This window comes from Gracilinanus agilis, chromosome 1 (assembly GCF_016433145.1).
Source record: "Gracilinanus agilis isolate LMUSP501 chromosome 1, AgileGrace, whole genome shotgun sequence".
Classification (NCBI taxonomy): domain Eukaryota; kingdom Metazoa; phylum Chordata; class Mammalia; order Didelphimorphia; family Didelphidae; genus Gracilinanus; species Gracilinanus agilis.
Window position 1 is genome coordinate 790,963,649 of NC_058130.1, and position 27,020 is coordinate 790,990,668.

Sequence of the window (27,020 nt, forward strand, 5' to 3'; positions counted from 1 at the left end):
GACTTGCCGAGTGCTGCCATTTCAGCTTTAGCCTCTGCCGCTAAAGATTTGGGAAGTATCCCCCTTTCTCCCTACTCTCTTATAGAGGACTCTTAACCTGAAAGGCCATTCTTGCCCTCCACAGGGAAACCATCGCCCACAATTTCTACACGTGGGATTTTCTACAAAACTGACCTAAGCTTTTCTCTAGCCCCGAGCCCACAACCCCACGTGGACCTAGCGTCTGAACCTTGAACTAGTGATTACTCTTCATTGGGCACATGGCCTATTCAAACTTTTTGCGATTATTAAACTCAAACTCAGGGGAAAAGAAATTCACCTCATACTTGCTCAGAACTTTGAACTAAGAGCAGAAACTGATTATAAAGACCCTGAATTTGAATTTTAAAATGGACCAGAGGTGGATTTTAAAACCTCAGAACTCAGAGTTTTAAAGAGACTGTATCTTACTGTATTTTGCTGATTAGTTTTGTGAATTAATCTTGATTATTTCATTGATTTTCCTGTTGCACTGAATCATTTTAAGCTAATGAAGTTTCTGCTTATGATTTTATTATATTTCCTAATTTACTTAAAGCTTACTGTATCAAAAACAATGCAGTTATATGTGCCATCTATGAACATCTTATAGGAGCACATGTCTTTTAAGTTTTATTCTATCTTGGTAATTGTATAGAACCTTGGAAGTTTCCATGCCTTGAGATTAAATTGTAATTTTACAAGAGGTCTTTTAACTTTTACTTTAGATCCTAAAAACAGGAAGCCAAGGAGCTCCTGTATACTTTTATCAGAAGGATCTAGAATTCTTGAGGTAATTTAGACCAGAAGATTTTTTAAATATCAGATTTTGATATGAAAGCAGTAACAGTTTGTTGAGAAACTCTTAGCCAAGATTTAAAAGTTGTAACAAGTATATGATTTTTTAAAACATAATTGTTTATTGTTTTAAAATGCGTTATTAGAAATTATGGTACTCTTATTTGAATGTGCATTGTGAATCTGCTATTTTGTAAAACCCTCACAGAAAGTGAATCTCATTTTTGGGTAAAAAAAAAACAACCCGGCAGTAGTTCTAAGCTATATGTATATATTTTTGATTTTTTAAAACATTCTTTTTTTAATTAGAGCAATTGATTTTTCCTTTTTCTCATCTTGTACTGGAAGTACATATATTATAATTATTTATCCTTTTTTATTTTACAGTGATATAAGCTTAATGCAAACACTTGAAGAGCCTGAGAACTATGGGACTGTGATTTAATGCCTTTCTGTCTGATTCCAGGAAAAGGGAACACAAGAGCCGTTAATAGTGCTAAGAAAGCACAAGGTCACAAAGACTTGACTAAAAATCTGCATGGATTGCAGAGGTCTATGCCAATACCTTAGGGCTTGAAATTGGGGTTTGAGTCCTGGAGTCCCAGTCTTTTCTAAAACTTTAGAGGATGTGGGTCCCCTCAACTTGAATTCCTAGTGAAGCACCTAAGATTGGTTATTTATTTGGTTCATTTCCCTGAAAAGCTGATGGTAAATCAGATCAGAGAGAGACATTTCCCTTAAGTCCTAGCCCTGAATGGGTAATAGCAAACTGCTTAAATTACTTTCATTGGGTCTTGATTCAAAGGCCTGTTACAAGTTTATTTTCCCTACATTTTTTGCACATTTTACATTTCATTCACAAGTTAATTTTTTCTTCTTTTTTCTTGAATTTTATTCTTTTTTATTTTGCCAAGTGATTTCATACAACCCCCGTGATGCAGCCACTCATCCTTAGCTAACCTGAGGTACCCTTTTCAGGAAAAAAGGAGTCTTTAGAATTTTCCTCAGGGGGATATGTGTTAAGTTTTTTAAATTCAATAATGTAAAAATATATGTATATTTAACTCTTTTAGGAGTAATTTCAGGGGGAAATGTATGATTCTTAGAAGGAAATGTATGTTTTATAATCTATAATGTTAAGTTTAAAATCTTTTGAGAATAATTTCAGGATAAGGATCTTGCCATCTCCCCAGAATCCAGACAACGAACCTGTTTGGTGGAGGCACCAAAAAGATGCCTAAAGACCCTTCACTGGACCATGAAGATCAAAATTGAACTTTGGGGTGCAGTTCATTGAACTATGGGGAGTTGAAATTAAGTTGAATGTATTGTTTTGAATGTACACTAATATGCCAATAGGGGACTGCCCCCAAATTGGTTTTTTGTCAATGCGGCTAGTTTATCCATTTGTTCATCTATTTCTTTTATCCCCCAAATTCCTGGAATTTAGAAATTGTCTATGTTTACAGATCCAGCAAAGAAAAAGGACCTTTTTTTGCTGGATCTCAGGGGGAAATGTTTGTTTTAAATTCAGGGAAGTGCTATTTGGAAGTGTCTAGCAGACTCCCTATGGACACGTGGGGGCTTTGAGACTACATTACCCATGATTCCAATGGGTTTTCCGGTTTCCGGTTTTGAGTGAGGGGACATCAGATGTCCCCCACGCATAGGGCAGTTTAAATTCAGAGGAGGGCCTAGAAAAAGCCCCTTGGTCTTCCTGAGGAGCTGGCTGGCGAGCGGGAGAGAGAATGGGCTCCGGCAGTAAATTTAAAAGATAGGCGTGGTCATATATATATTTTACCAACATGGCCATAGCTTTAATTAAACTACTAATTTCTCTTATTATATCAGTCTTTATCATTTTTAATCTTAACAAAACTAAATATTGTCATTCATTGTATGTCTGATAACAATCTTGTACTGAATGTACATGAGGAAAATTTGTTAACTTCTGTTTTTGCAAATGTCTGAATACTGTCTTGTTTTTGTAAAAGCTCTAAATGAATATTGTCCTGTTTTTGTAAATGTTTAAGTAAATAATGTTCTGTTTTTATCAATATCTTAAGTGAATACTGTACTCCAGATTTGCCTAAGACCCCTTCTGAGAAGGAGGATGATTTTTCCTATTCCTGATTCCTTACCTCAAGAGGTTTGGGCAACTTTCTTTCTCTACTGATGTGTTGTTAAAATCATCTATGTTAGTCTCTTGTTATAAGAGGAGGGAAACCACCATTTGTGCTTTGGTATCCTCTCTTTAAAGAAGCAATTGAAGGAATTGATCCTATAATTGATTCATTGATTAAACAAGAAATTGTTGTTCAATGCAGATCTGAAGCCAATACTTCTATGCTTCCATTTAAAAAAAAGTAAACTTAACACTGAAGGTAAGACAATATATTTATATATGTTGATCTGTCCAGGATTTGAGAGCAAGTAATAGCTTTGTGATTCCTCTCTACCTTGTTGTGTTTAACCCTGTGACTATTGTGTCCTCTATTCCTTGTGACGCTACCTGCTTTTTGGTTTTTGATCTGTGTACAGCCTTCCACTGTATTCCTATTACCCCAGAATCTCAATACCTATTTGCATTTACCTGGCTTGGTCATCCATACACCATTATTATAAGGCTTATACATTCAGCAATTCAACAACTGTGTTCTCCCATATTCTACAGTGAGATTTGTTTAACATCACTTTTAAAAGCTCTGCTTTGGTTCAATATGTAGATGACTTACTCCTAGCTTCACCACACCTGGAAACCTGTTATCAACATAGCTGTCATCTGGTTCCAGAACTCACTCAAAAGGAACATAAGATTTTGAAGAACAAGAAGGTACAGTGGTGTAAGTCTCAATTAGAATATTTGAGTTTTATCTTGTCACCATGAAAGAAAAAGAAATATTTCACCAAAGATGTTTCAGGCTTTGCAGAACACACACACACACACACACACACACACACACACACACACACATACACACACACACACACACACACACACAAGCAAGAAGCAGGTACTTACTATATTAGGTGCAACAGGTTATTGTTGGATGTTGGACTGGGATACTGTGTTAGTTAAAATCACCTGGGGTTCTATTTGGAAGGATTGAGGCTCAATATATGTATCAATATATTGTTTGACAAATTTCCTGTGGACATTTTAGGGGTCTTTGGAGAACTACATTTCCCATGATTCCTCATGGCAGACAGGAAGTGTGATGATGTAAGAGAGGGGATAAGACTCCTGGAGTCAGAAGGGGCGGTCTTTTTTAGAGACCTGGGCGTGCGAAGGTACGAAATGTAAAATGGTCGAGGCGGCAATGTGAATTCTTACAGGCGCATGGTCTAATGATTTATCTCTATCAGCAATGGCCATTATTAAAATACTATTCTCCCTTTTAATCTCAGCCCTCATCATTTTTAATAACAACAATACCAGCCTATGGGAAATTGTTAAACCTCTCACTGAGCCTTTGAAAGTGAAACCAGAACAGCTCATGATTCTGAGGGAGTTAGCAAAGGCACTAATGACTGCACCCACCCTCTGGCTTCCTGACTATTCTACACCTCTCACTCTGTAAGTGCAGAAGAGGAGAAGGGTGGCATCTGGAGTCCTGACTAAAGCTTTTGCTTTTTCCCAAGGACCTGTAGCTCACACATTCTTTAAATTAGAGGCTTGCTAGATATGAAGTGACTCTATTAGCAAATGAGAATATCACCATAAAAAGATGCAATATCTTAAAATCTTCCACATTAAACTTTGCATAATCGTGAATCTGTTCTTGAACTATAGGAAAGACCCCATCAGGAGTTGGTGGACATTCCTCTGGGAAATTATGAGCCTGCATTATATACATAGATGATTCTTCCTTTGTTGAACAGGGTTGCCATTTCACCGGGGCAGCAATCGTTACAGACTATGAGACCTCATGGGCAATTTCTTTGCCTTCCAATATGAGTGCTCACACTGTTGAACTCCTCTGACAAAAAGTTTTTCTCTTATACAAAGGAAAGACTGTTAATATCTCAGATGCTGTGGGAATATGCCACATGGTTATAGAGTTTTCCTCATCTCAACTGGGAAACAAGTAGCCCACTCTAATATGATAAAGGACTTGTTAGAAGCTATATGATTGCTCAAAGCTTTTGCCATCATACATAGCACAGCATATAAGAAAAGGAATGATCCTGTGTCCAGAAATGAAAGATCTGATTGAGCTGCTAAGTTAACAGCCAAGGATGATTCAATCTACACCATGATGCTGACTGCTCCAGAGACGAAGCCTGATATAGGTAAAGACTCTGTTCTTCCTAAAGGAATACTTGCCAGAAATCATCTATAAAGACAAGGAAGTGAATACCTGGATTAAGCAGTATGGTGTCAGACAGGTGTCAGGGATTTGGGTAAGTAGGTAGGAAGGCAAACCATTTCTTCCTAAAAAGTGTTTGCAATACATGCAGGTAGTCAGTACAATGCACAAGTAATGTGGACACAATATAAAGGGTTGGATAGCCCCTGGAATCACAGTAGCTTCTCAAATTACTATTGGTTGTCCTGACTGTTTGGCTTTTCTTTTTTTTTTTTTGGATTTAAATATTTTATTTTTTTAGAAAAATTTTCCATTGTTACATTATTCTTGTTTTTACTTTCCCCTTCACCTCTCCTTACTCCCCACCATATCCAACACACATTTCCACTATTTTTTAACATGTGTGATCAATCAAGACTTATTTACATATTATTGATAGTTGCACTGGTGTGGTCTTTTTAAGTCTACATCATGTCCGCATCAACCCATGTGTTCAAGCAGTTGCTTTTCTTCTGTGTTTCCACTCCTGTAGTTTTCCTCTGAATGTGGGTAGTGTTCTTTACCATAAATCCCTCAGAATTGTCCTGGGTCATTGCATTGCTGCTAGTAAATAAGTCCATTACATTCTATTTTACCACAGTGTATCGGTCTCTGTGTACAATATTCTTCTGGCTCTGCTCCTTTCACTCTGCTTCAATTCCTGGAGGTCTTTCCAGTTCACATGGAATTCCTCCAGTTTATTCTTCCTTTCAGCACAATAGTATTCCATCACCAACATATACCACAATTTGCTCAGCCATTCCCCAATTGAAGGACATACCTTCATTTTCCAGTTTTTTGCCACCACAAAAAGCGCGGCTATAAATATTTTTGTACAAGTCTGTTTATCTATGATTTCTTTGGGGTACAAACCCAGCAATGCTATGGCTGGATCAAAAGGCAGGTAATCTTTTTTTTTTTTACTTAAAGTTTTCATTTTTTTATTTTTTATTTTTTTAACATTTATTAATATTCATTTTTAACATGGTTACATGATTCATGCTCCTCCTTTCCCCTTCACCCCCTGCACTCCCCCCACCCATGGCCCATGCGCATTTCCACTAGTTTTGTCATGTGTCCTTGATCAAGACCTATTTCCAAATTGTTGGTAGTTGCATTGGTGTGGTAGTTTCGAGTCCACACCCTCAATCATGTCCACCCCAACCCATGCGTTCAAGCAGTTGTTTTTCTTATATGTTTCCTCTCCTGCAGTCCTTCCTCTGAATGTGGGTAGCGTCTTTACCATAAATCCCTCAGAATTGTCCTGGGTCATTGTATTGCTGCTGGTACAGAGGTCCATTACATTCAATTTTACCACAGTATATCAGTCTCTGTGTACAGAGTTCTTCTGGCTCTGCTCCTTTCGCTCTGCATCTGTTCCTGGAGGTCTCTCCAGTTCGCCTGGAACTCCTCCAGTTTATTATTCCTTTTTGCACAATAGTATTCCATCACCCACATATACCACAGTTTGTTCAGCCATTCCCCAATTGAAGGGCATTCCCTCCTTTTCCAATTTGTTGCCACCACAAAAAGCGCAGCTATAAATATTTTCGTACAAGTCTGTTTATCTATGATCTCTTTAGGGTACAAACCCAGCAATGGTATGGCTGAATCAAAGGGCAGGCATTCTTTTATAGCCCTTTGAGAATAGTTCCAAATTGCCAGCCAGAATGGCTGGATCAGTTCACAGCTCCACCAGCAATGCATTAATATCCCAATTTTGCCACATCCCCTCCAACATTCATTACTCTCCCCTTCTTTCATTTTAGCCAATCTGCTAGGTGTGAGGTGATACCTCAGAGTTGTTTTGATTTGCATTTCTCTAATTATTAGAGATTTAGAACACTTTTTCATGTGCTTATTAATAGTTTTGATTTCTTTACCTGAAAATTGCCTATTCATGTCTCTTGCCCATTTATCAATTGGGGAATGTCTTGATTTTTTATACAATTGATTTAGCTCCTTGTATATTTGAGTAATTAAACCTCTGTCAGAGTTTTTTTTGTAGGAAAAATGGTTTTGAACATGGGATATAACGTTATAAACTCAAGACAACTCATAGACAAAAAGGGCAACTTCCCAAATCTATCACCCATCTCTGCAAAAAGTTTCTATAGAACATCCATCCAGTAAAAACCCACATGCTTTCTCGTGAGATGTCACCTGGCTTTCTCCAAGACGACTCCTCGGACTGCATGTTTGTCTTGGAATGTCCTCAGAAGGCTCCATCAGCCATTGGCTGACAGGCTCCAACCCGCAGAGTCTGTCCAATGGGCCTGGGGCTATTCAAACTTTGTCTTTTTCCCTTGTGGATTGCTGTCTCCTCCTCCTCTGCCTCCTCTGAAAGCACCTTGACCTCCAAAGTTGCCTCCTCTGCCTCCAAAGCTCCCTTAGCCCCCTCTGCCACCTCCTCAGCCCCAAAGCCTCCTTGTCCACCGCCGCCACCACATCCTCCTCCTCGGCCTCCAAAGCCACTGGGCTTGACCCAGTCCAGGGTGACTTTGTTTCCATCCATCTTCCCATCCTCCATGGCCTCTTTGGCAGCCTTGGCCTCCTCTTCAGAGTTGAAGTCTACAAAACCAAATCCTTTTGATGATCCTGTCTACCTGTCTGTGACTATTCTGGCCCCCACTGAGCCATTAAAAGAATCTTTCAATGTTTCTTCTGTTGTGTCTTTGGATAGATCTTTGACGAACAAGGTTTTGTGGGGCTGCTTCCTGGGAGCTGCATTTGCCATCTTTTGTCCCTTTAGCTCCAGCCAGATGGCTCGGCCCTCAATTTCTATGTTGTTACAAGAACTCAGCTTCTTTTGCATCCTCCACAGAGGCAAACTCAATGAATGCATACTCCTTGGGTCGACCTTGGTTGTTCTGGGGCAGGCTGATGGACGTGGCCTTCTCAAAACACCTCCTTCAGGCTCTCCTCTGTGGCACTGTAGGCAAGGTTGTTCAGCACCAGCGTCTTTGAGTCTGAGGACTTGCTGTTCCCACTCCACGAGTTGTTCTTCCCCGGAGAGTTCTCTTGTCCTTGACTTTTCTGTGTAGTCCAGAATGAGGGCCTGGCCATCGATCTCAGTCCCCTGCTTCTCCTCTAAGTCCTTGTCCACATCTGCTTCTGTCTTGAATTCAATGTAGGCAATTCCTTTCGATGTTCCGTCCTTGGTGCAGACCAGTCTGATCTCAGTAGCATCTTCAAACACTTCCTTGAGCTCCTCCTGAGTTATTTTATAGGGTAAGTTCTTGACAAAGAGTGTCCTGGCATCTAGGTCTTTCTTGTTCTCTTTTGCTTTTTCTAGCTTCATTTCAGAGCCAAGCTCTTTGGAGCCATTGAGTTCCAGAGCCTTTTCTATATCTTCAGCAGATTCAAATTCTACATAGCCAAACTTCCTGATGGCACCAATACAGACATCCACAACTGTAAGGTCCTTTTTAGAAAAGAAGGCTGTGATGGCAGTTTTTAGCTCAGCTGCTGTTTTGTTGAAGTTCAGGTTACCAGCAAAGAGATTGAAATTTGTAGACGGTTCAGCTTCCAATTTCTATTTCTTGATTTCAGGGGCTTTCTGCTTGCCCATTTCCTTTTTCTATTTTCCTGTGGCTTCTTTGATGGGCACTTCCTCCTCCTCTTCTTCTTCTTCCTCCTCCTCCTCCTCTTCATCATCCTCATCCTCCTCCTGTCATCAACATCTTCATCATCTTCATTATCTTCATCATCTTCCTCCTCGGATTCCTTGGCTTTCCCGCCTTTGGCAGCCTTCCCTTTGGCAAGGGTAGTATCCATTGCTTCTTCTTCAGAGTCATCCTCTTCTTCCTCCTCCTCCTCCTCCTCACTGTCCTCCTCCTTATCCTCATCCTCATCTTCCTCCTCAGCATCCTGTTTGGACAGAGCTGCTGTCTTTGGGGGACTCAAATTCTTCATTGTCTTCATCTTCATTATCTTCTTCTTCAGACTCACTGTCTGCTTTCTTGGCATTCTTTCCATTTTTTGCTCCTTTGGCCGGGGTGGCTGCTGCTTTAGCTCCCTCTTGCCTGGTGTGGGGACAGCTTTGGCGGGGGTGGCCACTTTCTTGGTTGGGGTCACAGCGGCCTTCTTACCAGGAGTCACAACTACTTTCTTTGCTGGGGTAGCTGCAGCCTTCTTGCCCTTCTTCTGAGAGATTACAACCTCTTCTCCACTGCTTTCTTCTTCCTCTTCTGACATGTCTTCATCCTCCTTAGGTGGAGTAGCCAACTTCTTCAGCTCACCTTGATTTTTAGCAACCTTCCCGAACTTCACCATGGTGGTGGCATGCAATAAGGGGACTGGGCGGATAAGAGATCCGTCAGCAAAGGCCCAGGCAGCGATGGCAGCTACAATGGAGAATGCAGCCTTTGCTGGACAAGATGGAGACGAAAGCAGAGTATTTTGCTATAAAGATTTTTTCCCAATTTGTTGTTTCCCTTCTGATTTTGGTTACATTGTTTTTGTTTGTACAAAAACTTATTAATTTAATATAATCAAAACTATTTATTTTACATTTTGTAATTTTCTCTAACTCTTGCTTGGTTTTAAAATCTTTCTTTCCCAGAGATCTGACAAGTATACTATTCTGTGTTCACTTAACTTATTTATAGTTTCCCTCTTTATATTCAAGTCATTCACCCATTCTGAATTTATCTTGGTATAGGGTGTGAGATGTTGATCTAAACCTAATCTCTCCCATATTGTTTTCCAATTTTCCAGCAGTTTTTGCCAAATAGTGGATTTTTGTCCCCAAAGTTGGGCTCTTTGGGTTTATCATAAACTTTTTTTTGTTTTGCTGATGTCACTTATCCCAAGTCTATTCCACTGATCCTCCCTTCTATCTCTTAGCCAGTACCATATTGTTTTGATGACCACTGCTTTATAGTATAGCTTAATATGTGGTACTGCTAAGCCACCTTCCTTCGCATTGTTTTCATTATTTCCCTTGATATTCTTGATCTTTTCTTCTTCCAAATGAACTTTGTTATAATTTTTTCTAATTCAGTAAAAAAGTTTTTTGGTAGTTTGATAGGTATGGTGCTAAATAGGTAAATTAATTTGGGTAGAATGGTCATTTTTATTATGTTAGCTCCTCCTACCCATGAGCAATCAATGTTTTTCCAATTGTTGAGATCTAGTTTTAATTGTTTGGAAAGTGTTTTGTAGTTGTGTATGTATAATTCCTGTGTTTGTTTTGGTAGATAGATTCCTAAGTATCTTATATTGTCTAAGGTGATTTTAAATGGTGTTTCTCTTTCTACCTCTTGCTGCTGTGATGTGTTGGAAATATATAGAAATGCTGATGATTTATGTGCATTTATTTTGTATCCTTCAACTTTGCTAAAGTTGTTGATTATTTCTATTAGCTTTTTAGTTGATTCTCTAGGATTTTTAAATAGACCATCATATCATCTGCAAAGAATGATAGCTTAGTCTCCTCCTTGTCTATTTTAATTACTTCAATTTCTTTTTCTTCTCTAATTGCTATAGCTAGTGTTTCTAGTACAATATTAAATAATAGAGGTGATAGTGGGCTTGTTTCACACCTGATCTTATTGGGAAGGCTTCTAATTTATCCCCATTGCATATGAAGCTTGTTGATGGTTTTAGATATATGCTGTTTATTATTTTTAGGAAAGGTCCTTCTATTCCTATACTTTCTAATGTTTTCAATAGGAATGGATGTTATATTTTGTCAAAGGCTTTTTCAGCATCTATTGAGATAATCATGTGGTTTTTGTTGGTTTGCTTGTTCATATGGTCAATTATGTGAATGGTTTTCCTAATGTTGAACCATCCTTACATTCCTGGTATAAATCCCACCTGATCATGGTGGATAATCCTCTTGATCATTTGCTGGAGTCTTTTTGCTAGTATTCTGTTTAAGATGTTTGCATCTATGTTCATTAAGGAGATTGGTCTGTAGTTTTCTTTCTCTGTTTTTGATCTACCTGGCTCTGTGATCAGTACCATATTTGTGTCATAAAAGGAGTGTGGTAGAACTCCTTCTTTGCTTATTATGTCAAATAGTTTGTATAGTATTGGAATTAGTTGTTCTTTGAAGGTTTGATAGAATTCACTTGTGAATCCATCAGGTCCTGGGGATTTTTTCTTTGGGAGTTCTTTGATGGCTTGTTGAATTTCTTTTTCTGAGATGGGGTTATTTAAGTATTCTATTTCTTCTACTGTTAATCTAGGCAATTTATATTTTTGTAAATATTCATCCATCTCACCTAGATTGCTATATTTATTGCCATATAATTGCACAGGAGTGGTGATCATGACTTCTGACAAAGCCAATGATTGCCTTGATTTCCTCTTTTTAAAAACATTTATTAATATTTTTTAGAAAAGTTAACATGGTTACATAATTCATGCTCTTACTTTACCTTTCACCCCCCAAGCTGCCGCCCCCCCCCATGGCTGATGTGTATTTCCCCTGGTTTTAACATGTGTCATTTCTTGATTTCCTCTTCATTAGAGGTGAAGTCTCCCTTTTCGTCTTTGATACTATCAATTTGGTTTTCTTCTTTCCTTTTTTAAATTAGATTGACCAGTACTTTGTCAATTTTGTTTGTTTTTTCAAAGTACCAGCTTCTAGTCTTATTTATTAATTCAATAGTTCTTTTACTTTCAATTTTATTGATTTCTCCTTTAATTTTTATAATCTCTAATTTGGTCTTTAGCTGGGGATTTTTAACTTGTTCCCTTTTTAGTTTTTTGTTTTGCATGCCCAGTTCATTGATCTTTGCCCTCTCTAATTTGTTAATACATGCACTCAAGGATATAAATTTCCCCCTGAGTACTGCCTTAGCTGCATCCCACAGAGTTTGGTAGGATGTCTCATCACTGTCATTCTCTTCAATGAAATTATTGATTGTTTCTATCATTTCTTCTTTAACTAACTGGTTCTGGAGAATCATATTATTTAATTTCAAATTAGTTTTTTATTTGCCTGTCCAGGTGCCCTTACTAATTATTATTTTTATTGCATTATGATGTGAAAAGGTTACATTTATTATTTCTTCTCTTTTGCATTTGTTTGCAAAGTTTCTATGCCCTATTACATGGTCAATCTTTGTGAATGTGCCATATGCAGCTGAAAAGAATGTGTATTCCTTTTTGTCCCTATTTATTTTTCTCCACGTATCTATTAAATCTAATTTTTCTAGGATTTCATTCACCTCTCTTATCTCTTTCTTATTTATTTTTTTGTTTGATTTATCAAGATCTGAAAGAGGAATACTTAGATCTCCCACTATTATGGTTTTACTATCTATTTCCTTCTTGAGTTCTGCCAGTTTCTCCTTTAGGAATTTGAATGCTGTACCATTTGGTGCATACATATTGAGCACTGTTATTTCCTCATTGTCTATACTACCTTTTATCAGGATATAATTACCTTCCCTGTCTCTTTTAATCAGATCTATTTTTACTTTGGCTTTGTCAGAAGTCATGATCACCACTCCTGTCTTCTTTTTCTCATTTGAAGCCCAAAAGATTTTGCTCCTGCCCTTGACCTTAAACCTGTGCATGTCCATCTGCCTCATATGTGTTTCTTGTAGACAACATATGGTAGGATTTTGGTTTCTAATCCACTCTGCTATTTGCTTCCGTTTTATGGGTGAGTTTATCCCATTCACATTCAGAGTTATTATTATCAGTTGTGTATTCCCCAACATTTTTGTATCTTTTCCTAGTTCTACCCCCTTCTTCTTAGGCTATTTCCTTTTAAACCAGTGGTTTGCTTTATGCCAGTAACCCTTGTCCCCTCCCTTGGTTTACTTCCCTTTTTACTCCCTCCCTTATTATTCCCCTTTTTTTATTTTTAAGGCCTAATGAATTCCCTTCATACTCCCCTCCCCTCTCTTTTTTTTACCTCCCCACTCCCCTGCTCCCCTTGGTTTATCCCTTCTGACTTTCTCAGTAGGGTTATATAGAGTTTTATATCCCAATGGATATAGCTACTCTTCCCTCTCAGGGTTATTTCTGCTGAGAGTAAGGTTTAAATATTACCTCTTAATGCTCTCTTCCTCTCCTTCTTATAATAATATTCATCCCTTCCCCTTCCCATGCCCTCTTTGTGTGTAATAGAATATCCTATTTTTCTTATACATTCAAGTTTCTCTTGGTGTCCTCTACTATTCACCTCCCTCTTCCCCCCCCCCCCATATCATCTTAGACCATTTAGTACTCCAACCTCTCCCTATGAATAATTCTTCTAAATACTGTAACAATGAATATAGTTTTTGAGAATTACACATAACATTTCTCCACATGGGAATACAAATAATTTGATCTTATTGAAACCCTGAAAGAGGAAAATTTTAAAATAACATTTTTTTCTTTCCCCTCTGTTTCTTATTTACATTTTCATGTTTCTCTTGTTTTTTTTTGTGGTTGGATATCAGACTTTCCATTTAGTCCTCGTCTTTTCTGTGCAAATACTTGGAAATCTTCTATCTTGTTGAATGGCCGTATTTTCCCCTGGAAATATATAATCAGTTTTGATGGGTAGGTGATCCTTGGTTGTAGACCCAGTTCTCTTGCCTTTCTGAATATTGTATTCCAAGCCTTGTGGTCTTTTAGTGTGGAGGCTGCCAGATCCTGTGTGATCCTGACTGGTGCTCCTTGATATCTGAATTGTCTCTTTCTGGCTTCTTATAAAATTTTTTCTTTCAATTGGAAGCTCTTGAATGCTCTCTGCTGCCTAAACTACCTTGTCAAGATAAACTGAAGGATGCTTCCCTAGTTCCTGCCTCAGTTTTTCATATCTGCTTCATTTATCTGGATGCTTTGAGAAAATTTTCATGGCTTCCACTAGATCCTCCTGTACCCTTCTCAAGTATGATGGATTTTGGTTATTAGTGTGTTGTTGGAATTTGGGGTTTCTTTGAGATTTAAATATTTAGATATATGACATAAACTTCCTGTGGACATTTAGGGGACTTTGAAACTACATTTCCCATGATTCCTCTTAGGAAGGAAGTGTGATTACGTAGAGAACAGTATAAGACTCCTTAGGTGACTGGGAGACTCTCTCTTTCCTATGAGGCAGCCAGGTGGGCAGGAGGTAATGGCGGGTGATTTGAATTAGATCTTAGGAGGCGAGTGGTCTTCTTTATTTTACCAACATGGCTTTAAACAAAAAATTAATACTTTTGGATATATCCATCTATATCAATTTTATTCATAACATTAGAAATTTCTAGATCCCACAATTGCTCTGGCCAGGATGTGAGTTCAGGATTAGTTCTTGTCTCCTGAATGAACTGATCTTTCTCTCTGGGGTAAAAAGTTCTTCCAAAAGAATTTCCACATACACAAATGTGGGATCAAATAACCTGATTGCACATTTAACTTCATGTATTGTGCCAAATGGATCAAGAAAGCATTTTGGCATGTGCCTCTTGAGTGTTTCAAAGTACTCTAAAGTAAAATCTTTGTGTGTTTTAAAATGTACAATTCCAGAATCCCCTTGTAACATTGTGTGGTCTCTTAAAGGTAGTATTGGCACAGACCCTTCAGCCCCTTCTAGTTTCTGTTCTTTCCCTGTATTGTTTGCATTGTCTGTGGTTTGTTCATTTGCTTCTGTAATGTTTATATTTTTGCTATCTCTCTCTTCTCTTAGTTGTTTGACCATTTCTTTCAGATCTGCAATCTCTTCCCTAATTGCAAGCATTATGATATTCCCATCTACTTTCTGTGTTCTGGGGCCTATTATTTTATTGATCATTTTTGAGGGCATAATACAACTGCAGTAAAGAGAAGAGTTCCCCAATTGTTCCTGGCACAAAGAAAATTAATCTACCCAGTTTTATTTTTAACTAGCTAAAGCTGTAATACAGGGAAGTATAGATAATATGGGATAATGATGAAAAAGAAAGTATATCATGTATCCAAATTGATACATCAAAGCAATGTACCCCATGGCAATAAAAACCTTTCTCCCCATTTTGCTTTCAATGGAAAAAAAACCTCTTGGCAGGAATTTCTCACTTCATCTGTTCCTTTAAGAGCCCCCCTTTCAGAGTGAGTGCTTTTCTAATTGGGTATTGATGTTGCTATGCAGACTCCAATGAGTAGTGAACCAACTGCACCCAAGACAGCTATTCCAAGCTCCCACATGGGTTTCTACTGTTTACAGACCTAACCACCTCCCAAGACAACTTCTGAGTCTTTTTCTTCCCCTACTTTGAACTCTACAGGTTAGAAACCCAGCCTGGTTCAGCCCAAACTGTAAAGATGATTTAGGGAGTCGCAAAGATGTTACTTGGTTAGACAGGCTCGTGTGTGTGTGGAGCCTAACTGGGGAACTCTTCACCTTTACTTTGGTGGTATCAAGAGGTTATCTCTGTGAATGGCATAGTGGACAGACATAGTCAGGAGTCAATGCTCAGTTAAGGGGTTTCTTTGGATTTAGGTATAGACTGTTTTCCAGTAGTTAACTTAAATGCCTGGACCCCAAGAAACCCTTACTGATTCCAACCCTGCCAGGGAAAGACTGAATGACAGGCAGCCTTGGGTTTCGCATAACCAAAGCTTGGTAGACTGTCTCCCCCAATTCCCTCTTCTTCCCTCTATTTATACTTTATTCCTTTAAGAAACTTTTATCTGATTTCTATTCATTAACAAGATGGTTAATTGTATTGAAGGAACAAGGATGGGTCAGGTAAATGGGGTTAGGAAGCCCCGCTCTGTCACAAAAAAGAATGAGGTCCTTGGTGTCTGGCCAAGCCATCAGGCTTTGGTGCCCTTTGGTGACCCAGATGGTCCTTCCTCCATCAACCAGGCCTGCAGAGAACGGCTCCTGAGAAATGCCATCTGTGATATCTCTTCCTGGAGTAAACTAGTTCCTTAATCTTAAAACAAGATTCACAGCACAAGAACTTTCTGCAAATTCTTCATTTACATTAGCCTCACCCTGAGTGTTCTGAATAGAAAGGGACTGTCTCTGCTCACATATACTGCTGGTATTCATTGTAATCTCTGGATTTCATTCTTTTACTCTTTTTTACTTTTCCTGAGAAAAATGCTGCTTTCTCTTTTTCACTCGTTCCATCCATTTCATCATCACTCCACTCCCAGCCTCCATCTTCTGTCTTATGAACACGGCCACTCAGTCCAGGAACTCTGCTAACCTTCTTGACTTTGTGCTATATCTGGGATTCTTGTTAGCAACTTTTCAATCAGATATTCCCTATTCTTGGCTTTCTGGAAGAATTTGCATTTTAAAAGTTATGCTACTCTGGGCCTTTTACAAGGATCTTTCAAGATAGAAAATGAAAGTGATTTTCTAAAGGACTTGCCATATTTTTTCATCATTTCTTTGTCTTCCACTCCTGTTTCTAAAGTGGGAGGCTCATTGTGCAATGTCAACATTAACTTCCTAGGAGGATATGTGTGATAAGGTAGAGCTCCTTTTGCCAATTCCATGGCCATTATTCCAAAGCTCCACACATCAGCCTTGAAGTCATAGCCTCTCACCTGTTCCCTGACTTCAGGTACCATCCAATAAGAGGTGCCAACCATCACCTCCCATTGCCAATAAAACACTTACCCAGGAATCTGCTGTTTGCACTGAACCATCTTGGCCCCAAAGAATATTCCCAGCCTTCCAATCCCTGTGAATTTGACCATTTCTATGGAGATGATCTAAGTCTTCCAAAATTTCATTAAGAATTGTAGCTAGACGGGAGGTCCTAGGTTCAAATCCAGCCTCAGACACTTCCCAGCTGTGTGACCCTGGGCAAGTCACTTGACCCCCTTTTCCCACCCTTACCACTCTTCCACATATAAGTCAATACACAGAAGTTAAGGGTTTAAAATAATAATAATAATAATAATAATAATAATAATAATAATAATAATAAAAGAATTGTAGCTATTATGGATTCCAGGACTCCATTCTTGTGCTCTCCTCGACTGACAATATACTTTATGATATCCGGCATGGAACTTCCACTTAATGACTTCATATTCAATGAAAGGTCCTCCTTTACAACAAAAGAGGTAACCTGGGTCACCACCTTGGAATGACTGCCCTGGCTCATGCCTTGAATTTTTTTAGTAGCTCATCCATGCTTGTCTGGAATTTTTCTAGGTTGATTCATTTTATTGTCACTCTTCAGTGGGTTTGCATAGGGCAGCTTGGACCACAGCAGTAGCCAATCATTTGCTGAGGTTAACATTCTTCCCTGCATATGTGCCATAATGGCCTCCCCAGCTGACCCCACCAACACCAACACTGATACTGTGTCCTCTTGGTGGGGCTGAATATAGACTGAAGAAATGCCAGGCTCATCCATGATGCCATTCATGCTAGAGCTGGCTGTGGAAGCTGCTGCCACCTATCCAGCAGCACCTCTGGCTTATGTACCTTCTGTAGTACAGAGAGGGGGGTCATGATTTCAGAACTCAGCCAAAGCTTGAAAAAACTGTCACGGCCCCCTCTCTCTGTACTACACTTCCCACTTCTTATGATCATTTCCCATACCTTCCTTTGAAAACTGCCTATATTTTATCTCTTTGGCAATAAGTATTATTTATCTGTTTGACAATAAGTATTCTTCCTTAAATGGTGAATCTATTTCTCAGATGTCTTGAAAATGAAGCTTTTATACCAAAAAATTATTTCAAAGTTATTCCCCCTAATTACTTATTTCTCATCTAATTTTATCTGACCTGCCATCGTTTCTGCAAAATCTTTAATTTTCTGTTAACAGTATTGTCCTTTTATTTCCTGTGACCCTCCATCCTCTGGTTGGTCATGACTTTTTTCATCCACTCATTTAAATGATATTTTTATTTGTTCCTTAAATGTCTTTTTTTATGTCATCATTTCTGTTCAAGGCATGCACCTTTTACAAGTTATCTGGGTTTATGGTGTAGGATTTTAAAATATTTCTTGATTCCACAAGACTGTTTTCCATTTTTGCTAGCACTTTTTATAAATAGCGATTTCTTACCTCTGGTAGCTGAAGTCTTAATAGATGTCAAACCTTGAGTACTTTGATCATTAACTTCAGTATATTGTATAACTTATCTATTCCATTAATTAACCTGTATTTCTGATATAAAAATGATTTCAATAATTACTACTTCTTAGTAAATTTTGAAATTATATTACTAGATCCTTCCTAATTATTTTCATAATTTCCCATTAGGTTGTTGGTATCTTTTTCTTCCAGGTCAATTTAATTATTCTTTTCTACATATGTGAAGGAATTCTTTGGTATTTCATACTGAATAAATAAACTAATTTATATATTCCTGTGAATTTATGTCAGGAATTCTTAAATCCACCACCCTTCTTCTAATGCAGCATAATTTATTCATAATTTATATTTTGCTAAAATTTGCTCAAGAAAATGAAAGATACAGAAACCAAAATCCTCCATGTTTCTTTCTCATCCAGACCAGCTTTGGGCCTTTTGATTCAAAGCTGAGTGACAAAGCCCAGTTTCCTTCTCTCTACCAGATGGCCCAAAGGGACTCCTCCTTACACCGTGGTATTGTCCAATTAATGGTACATTTTGAATGGACTTGGGTAGGTCTGGTGACCACAGATGACATGAAAGGTGAAGAATTCCTCTGGAACTTAAGAGGGGAAATGATCAAGTATGACATCTGCCTGGCCTACACTGAGAAGCTCCCAGTCAGTGAGAGAAGACACACAGAATCTCAGGACATGTTCATGCCACGAATCATACAATCCTCAGTCAGAGTCATCATCATTCATGGCGACACAGAATCACTCATGATCCTCAGGTATTCACAGCCTCTTATTCATATCGCCCTATGCAAGGTCTGGATCACCACTTCTCATTGGGACATCACCATGAGAGCCCAGTGGAATGATGGGCACAGTTTCCATGGAGCACTTTCATTTTCCCAGATGACAAAGGAGATTCCTGGTTTCAAGTCCTTTCTCAGGACAGTGAACCCTGCCCAATATCCAGAGGACTCTTTACTGAAGGTGTTCTGGTGCTCAGCTTTCAAAGGCTTGGAGAAACTTGAAAATGAAGATCTAATTGAATGCTCCCCCAATGCCTCCTTGGAAACTCTTCCTCTGCGCATCTTTGACATGGCAATGTCTGGTCTGAGTTACACCATCTACAATGCTGTGCATGCTGTGGCCAGGGCCCTCCATGAAATGCTCCTGGTGACATCAGAGAAACAATGTACAAGAGATGGAGAAAACAAAACCTGGGTGTCTCAGCCATGGCAGGTAACAGTAAGTGCCCCCCATGTGCTAGCTATTGTGCTAGGTACTGCCTTTACATCAGTGAATCAAAGACTTGTTTTTCTTCAATGTGGAAACTTCCTTCCCAATTCACTTGCAAATTTGTCCATAATATAGTCTTTTAATTTCCTAACCAATAATAAGTGAATCAAAAAGTATTTTTAAGGGCTAAATATATGCCCAACAGTATGCTAGACACTGAGGTTATAAATAAAAAGAATGAAATGATCCAAACAAGGTAATGGAGGTAGAGAGCGCACTAATGGTTTTGAGGAGGAAGAGATCACCAAAGGTGGTCTGGAGAAGGAGGTTCTGGAATTGTAACATGAAACAAGGGATTCTGTGTGGAAGTGATCAGGTTTTAAATTTTATTATTATTATTATTATTATTATTATTATTATTATTAAAACCCTGTGTATTGGCTCCTTGGTGGAAGAGTGGTTAGGGTGGGCAATGGGGGTCAAGTGACTTGCCCAAGGTCATACAGCTGGGAAGTGTCTGGATTTGAACCCAGGACCTCCCGTCTCTAGGCCTGACTCTCAATCCACTGAGATACCCAGCTGCCCCCTTTGAATTTCAGTTTTGGGGAGAGTAAGGCAAGTAAAATAGAGGTTCAGAGATGGGAGACAAAGTCTTTTGTGAGATAAAGAGGAGGAGACAGATTGATGGGAGAGCAGAGTATAGGAGGAGGAGTGATACCCAATTAGACTGGAATGATTGTGGTAAGATTATGTGGTAAGATTGCCTTAAAATTTAAAAAAAAATGTCAATTTATTGTAGAGGAAATGAGGAGGCATCCTAGAAGGGGATAGATGTAGGGGTCTACGGAGGAAGAAATTTCAGGCTTGTCAGTTGATTGGCTATGGATGTGAAGGTCAGTGTCTTAGTCCTTGGATAAAAAGAGAACACTGCCCTTAGGTAGGCCTTGCCACCATTCACTTCACAAGTGTGGTAAGGTAATAATACTATCCAGGCAAAAGTTTATTTGGTCATCAGCTATGATCCATTTCCTGTGGCCTTGGACTTTGCTCTTACCTTGTAGATATTTTCAAATAGGGAAAAGTCTGAAAAGAATTGTGAGATCAGGTAATTTTATCACTTAATTTTTTCACTTGAACTAAAAGGAACTTTAAAAAAAACCCTTATCTTCCAGCTTGGAATTAATACTCTGTAATGGTTCTAAAGTGGAAGAGTGGTAAGGAGTATGCAATGGGGGTTTATTGCCCAGGGTCACACAGTAAAAGGAATTTTTTGATATTATCCCACACTTAGAGATTCTAAAACGAACCATTAACTTATGAAATTTATGAAAAGCTACTATATGCTAAACAGTGGAGATGAAAATATAAAAACTAAAAAGTCTCTGTTCTCAAGGTGCTAATGATCTATTGGGAAAGAAAATATATGCATATGAAAATTACACAAAAGAAAAAAATGATTCTGTGCCTAATCTAAATTTTTTTGTCTAATAGGATGAATGAGTACATTTTATTGGGAAGTAGTCAAGACAAAATAGGGAGGCAAGAGATATCATAGAGTTCAAGCCATACCAAAAAGACAGGATTAGCTATAATACAGTGTGTAAAGGAAATAAGATAAAATATAAAGGACATTTTTTCCTTAAACAGCATTTCAATATGATGTCTCTATATAAGACACACAGAATTGTTAATATGAGGCTAGGTCAGTAGCAGAGCCCCTTTTGGGGGGCAGAATGGGAGCCCAGAATCTCTCGAGTAAGCAATGGAAAAGAAGAGAGTCAAGACAAAGTTTGGGGTTGGAAGGGCCTCAGTCTGCTGCTGATGGCTGAGCCCTGTTTATTGAATGAATACTCAAGAATTTTAAAGACAAAAACCACAGGGATTTTTCTCATGAAAATTTAGACGTCTTTCCCATAAAAATGTAGCCTTGTCAGAGAAAGAGCTTTGAGAGAAGAACTAAAGAACCTTTAGGTGGGGGTAACCAGAGACATAACAGAAACTGAGAAAAGTGGAGAAGCAGGTGCTGATGAAACATGTTATCTGTCTGGGAAAGGAAGCCTGGGAATAGATTATTGCCTCAAATCAGCAACTTGAAGAGAAATGTGGAAGCTGAGGGATCTCAGGCCTTAGTCAGACCCTGAACACAACCTCACATCAGAGGTCAACAGACCTTTGCCTTCTCAGACCCTGAGACCTCCGTCCCTGACAGGTCAGGCCTGGGTTTGATATCTGTGTGAATTCTTTGCCAGTCCAGAGGGAGGCTGTGAGCATTACATGCAGGGATGAATGGAACTTCTAACTCAGATTTCAATTAACATCTTTTTAGCCAACATTTGTTCAACATCTAATAGTGTAATTAAAAGTCACTGCCCCTGGTCCTGAAAACCTGAAAGTATTCCATAGAATACAGAGTCTACTGTCTAGATGTTTCTTACAAAAACCAAGATATTTATTACTCACACCAAACAAGAGCTCTAACTTCGGGCCATGAGGACGTGGATCTCCTATATAGGCCATACTTCTTACTTTCATAAGAGCCCTGTCTTTGGGCATTGGGCAGTGACTGATATTTCTCTTTCTTTTCAGCTCCACAATTTTCTGAAGAAAATCCACTTTGACAATAGTGCTGGTGACCAAGTATTTTTGGATGATACAGGAAATTCTGAGGTCCATTATAACATTTTGGAATACTTGTTGTTTGAAAATTACACTGAAATTCTGGTGAAAGTGGGACAGTTTACTCCAGATGTTTCATATGGTCAAGATTTTACCATTTATAAAGAGGCCATAATGTGGGGCTGCAATGAGCCAAAGGTTAGAAACAATTTTAGTTTTAATTCCTGGCTTCCAATCATGTCTTATTGATTCATAGGTAGCCATATTTTTGAAGAGAAAATCTTCCTCTGATCCCTCTTTCCATTTTCTTTCCAGGATGAACAAGAAAAAAATAATAAGTAGTCAATCCACTCATTATATCTCTTGAATACATGTGTAGTGGGTATTGTTTTACATATACACATTGATTTTTGATCCTGTTAAGTTTGATCCAGATAAGTTCAATAGCTCTTTAATAAAATAAGATTTATTTCCTTTGCTCAAAAATGACATAAATTGGGCAGCTGGGTAGCTCAGTGGATTGAGAGCCAGACCTAGAGATGGGAGGTCCTAGGTTCAAATCCAGCCTCAGACACTTCCCAGCTGTGTGACCCTAGGCAAGTCACTTGACCCTCATTGCCTACCCTTACCACTCTTCCACCTAAGGAGTCAGTACACAGAAGTTAAGGGTTAAAAAATTTTTTTTAAATGACATAAATTGTCATGAAATATTCTACTTTACCATGTGTTGTTAGGGCCCAGCTCATTAAAGCATTTACTTTTCTTCTCACTGTTCAAATTGGTTGTAAGCCAAATCAGAGAAAAAAGGACATTTCTAATTTTAAGTATAAGGGAAGGACTATAACTTTGTATCAGAACCAGGTTATCAGAGTAGATAATTAATATGAGTTCATTTATTTCATGATATATTTTTTAAAAAGACAATGTGAGCCTGGGAGCATTGGGATGGATTGACCATCTCTTTAGATGGCCATAGTGGCTTAGAGCTTGAGGCATTCTAGTCCCTGAATCCCAATAATGGGAGACCAGATACGTAGCAGTTAGCCTGAAGAGATTCGATAGTAGAGAAATCCCCAGTGATGATACACACAGAGGAGAGTCCAGCATGGTAACTGCATCCAAAACCAGAATAGACAATGGCCAACTACCATCATGAAACCACATATGCCCGTGTACCAGGCAACAATTCTTGTTCCCATGGCCTAAATCCTTCTCTGCCAAGGATGGAAGTCTTCTGTTAACTCTACTGAACTCTTGTGTGTCCTCAGTAGAAAAAAAATGGAAAGGCTCTCGGTGACCTGATTCCATTTCATAGACCAGGATAAAATAGAGTTCCAAAGAGTCCAAAATGCCCAACTCGTCCACAAAAATTGAACCAGCCCTCTTTGAAGCACTGAAGGACAGATCCACAGCCTTCCCTCAAACTTTCTCTCCAAAGCACTGGGGACACTAATATACTACTGTGGACTCTGAACGGATCTGACCATTTTGGGGATTGATCTGGAATTATAGTTATAGAGTGTACGCCTTTTGATCCAGTAATACCCCTATTAGCCTTATTTCCTAAGTTGATCACAGAAAAAGGAAAGAATCCTTTGTTTTCTAAAATATTTATGAGTTCCCTTTGTGGCATCAGCTTACTGGAAATGGAAGGGATGCTCATCAATAGGGTAACAGCTGAACAAAAGGTGATGTATGATTGTGACATAGCACTACTGCACCATGAGAAAGGAAGAACAAATTAATTCAATGAAATGGAACGATCTACAGGAAGTTATGATGAGTGAAATGACAAGAACCAAGAGAACTTTGTATACAGCATCAGAAATACTGTTTGAAGAAGGGTTTGTGTATGTTCACCTCCAAAGCAAGAATCAACATATAGAAATAAAGGAGACATGGTTTTACATTTAAATACATATTTTTTTTATCAAATGATGTCTTTTCTAATGGTAGATAGAGAAGGGAGGGAGGAAGTTACCTGGGGATTTTAGTGTAATAAAAGATGAATAATTTTTTTTTTAAATCACTGAAAGCTCAACTATCAGCTCAACAGGGAATCCTTCTCAATAATAAACATGGGAGGAATGTTGATGGTTAAGTAAATGAAGAGTTAGGCCCAGAGATGGAAGATCCTGTGTTCAAATCTTGACCGAGATACTTCCTAGCTGTGAGACCTGGCACAAGTCACTTAACCCAAACTGCCCAGCACTTACCACTCTTCCGCCTTGGGACTGCTGAGAGTTGGAATATCACTGATGTCATATGAGTGGTCAAGCTAAGATAAAAAGCCACAGGTAGTATGAGGGGATCTGGATTTGAATCTTCCTTTTTCGTTCTTATTTGTGACTTCCTAGGAGACATTTAGTTTGGGTTTTAGCTTCCTCCTCTGTAAAAGGAGGGCCATGGACTAGATTATCTTTAACGTGTACGTGTTGATTCTTGCTTTGGAGGTGAACATACACAAACCCTCCAATTTATCAAACTAGGAGGCCATAAGTCTTCCTTTTCCAATGCCACAATTATTTGTCCATATACCAGGGCAGAAGAGAGGGTGACGCATCCCTATATGGACTGTCATTATGGAAAGAATAGAAGAAAGCTCATCCTCAAAAATTGTTGCCAATCTCCAGGTTATCGAGGGAGAATTTATTATTGGGAAAAGAACTGGAATGAGTAAAGATAGTAAAGTGTAGACATTATTTCAGGACAATAAAGTGTTTGTGCTGGAATTCCTTGGATATCATTGCTGAAAATATTTATTTTAAATTTTGATAAGTTATTTATAAGACGGATTGAAGAGTGAATATTTTAAATACAGTAATATTTTAAATAGTCATTTAAAGTTGAGAAAGAATTACAAGTATAATTCCATTTATTAGCCTAATAGCCCTAAGAGAAAGGTGTTATTAGGAATCCCATTTTACAGAAGAGTAAATTCCCTCAGTATCTTATCTGTAAATTGGGAATGCTAATAGCATTTACCTCTTGGCTCTATTGTGAGGATCAAATGAGTTAATCATCATAAAGCACTTGGAACAATACCTGCTCTATATTAACTTTTATTATAATGAATGTTGGGGAAGAATCAGTGAGCACACATGCAATATGAATATAGATAGACCGAGGCACCATAGTGTTCTACTGGAAAAGATAAAAGCTAAGAAATAGCATGATCTCGGTCTTCCAAGTTATAAAGCTAATGGACACAGTGGAACTGGGCTTAATCACCTTGGAGGCCACACCAGAGTGGCTGTGATTATATCCTGAGGGTCATGTTCTACCCTCTATGTCTGAATGGCCTGATTGGAATTCTTTTGTCTGTTTCCCATGTTTGAGAATAGGGAGAATTTTTAAACATAAATACAATGAGATGCTTCTTGTCCCCTACAGATATGAAGCATTGTATGAAGTGTCCCAAAGAAGAGCATCCCAATAAGGAAAGAGATCCCTGCCTCCCCAAAGCCTTCACCTTCCTGGATATCAAAAAACCTCTGGGAATGGGTCTAGCCTGAGTGGCTCTTTTCTTCTCTGTGCTGACAGCTCTGATTCTCAGTGTTTGTGTAGTTTCGTGATACATCCATAGTGAAAGCCAATAACAGGGCCCTCAGCTACACTCTCCTCATCTCCCTCACCTTGTGTTTCCTCTACTCCTTGCTCTTCATTGGCCGTCCCACTGCAGCCACCTGCCTCCTCCGACAAACAACTTTTGGGCTTGTCTTCACTGTGGCTGGTTCTTCCATTTTAGCAAAAACCATTCTGGTACTTCTGACCTTCAAGGTTACAATACCAGGGAGCAAGAGTAAGGCATGGCTGCAACCTAGAGTGTCCAAATGTATTGTAGTCCTTTGTTCTGGCATTCAAGTGACTTTGTGTGGCATCTGGCTGGGAATGTCTCCTCCCTTCCCAGACACAGACATGCATTCTGAACCCAATCAGATCATCATTGAATGCAATGAGGGATGTCTTTGGTTTCTACTGTGTCTTGGGCTACATTGGCTTCCTAGCTCTGGGCAGCTTCATGGTGGCTTTCCTGGCCAGGAGCCTGCCTGGCACCTTCAATGAAGCCAAGTTCATCACCTTCAGCATGCTGGTGTTCTGCAGAGTGTGTGTCTCCTTCCTGCCCACATAGCAGAGCACCAAAGGCAAAGCCACGGTGGTGGTGGAGATCTTCTCCATCCTGGTCTCCAGTGCTGGCTTACTGGGCTGCATCTTTATTCCCACATGTTATGTGATCTTGCTGAGGCCAGATCAAAACTTTCAGGCATGCATAAGAAATAAATACTAAGAGTTGAAATCATTCTGTTTTAGAAATAGAGATTAAGTTAGCAACTTATTTATTGTGGAAATCCTGTGAGCCTATGTAGTGACTCAGTTCTGTAATGAGCTCACTTCTATTTCTATTTATTGATAAGTTTGGTCCAAATTCTTTCTTGTGAGAAAATTTTTTTCAATCATGCATATTGAGGGAAAATCTTCTTGCATTGTCTGAATCTAGCCCCTTGTGGATGGAAAGGGGAGCACCTCTCTATGCTCTGTAGAAGCCCTTCACTGAGGACACTTAGGTCTTTATGTTAGCCATAAATGTAGTCAAATCTTACGATTGATATAAGGACTTTTCTTATAATTGGGCATCTCAAGCAACCTATAAGTCTTATTGAGAATTTGACCAATACTAATCATTTAGTTATTATTTTCATGTATCCTTTGATTATATTCAGACAAGTAAATGTAGGAGAACTCTTGTTCTAAATTCAGGAAATTGCACTTGTTCACTTTCCCCTTCATATCTTGGAAAGTCCCTAATCTTCCATAAAATTAGAAATCAAATTATCTACTCTTGTTTAACTTCCTTTTAATGAATTACCTTCATGTGTTTAATTGTTTTTAATATGTAACAATTTGTAACCCCTTTTAGTTAGAGTTCAGTCATCAGATTATGAAAGGGGATTTGTTCCTAATTTGTTAGGCCATTTACATACATTGCTTAATAAATGAATAAGCTTAGAAAA

The 27,020-nt window shown here is 38.6% G+C and overlaps 3 pseudogenes; 1 reads left to right on the top strand and 2 right to left on the bottom strand.

Moving 5' to 3' along the window:
- The window catches only part of LOC123230496, a 92,114-nt pseudogene extending 65,818 nt beyond the window's left edge, over positions 1-26,296 (top strand).
- LOC123232477 lies at positions 7,448-9,440 on the bottom strand (annotated as a pseudogene).
- On the bottom strand, positions 16,162-17,336 carry LOC123232586 (annotated as a pseudogene).
- Positions 26,297-27,020: the final 724 nt, after the last annotated feature.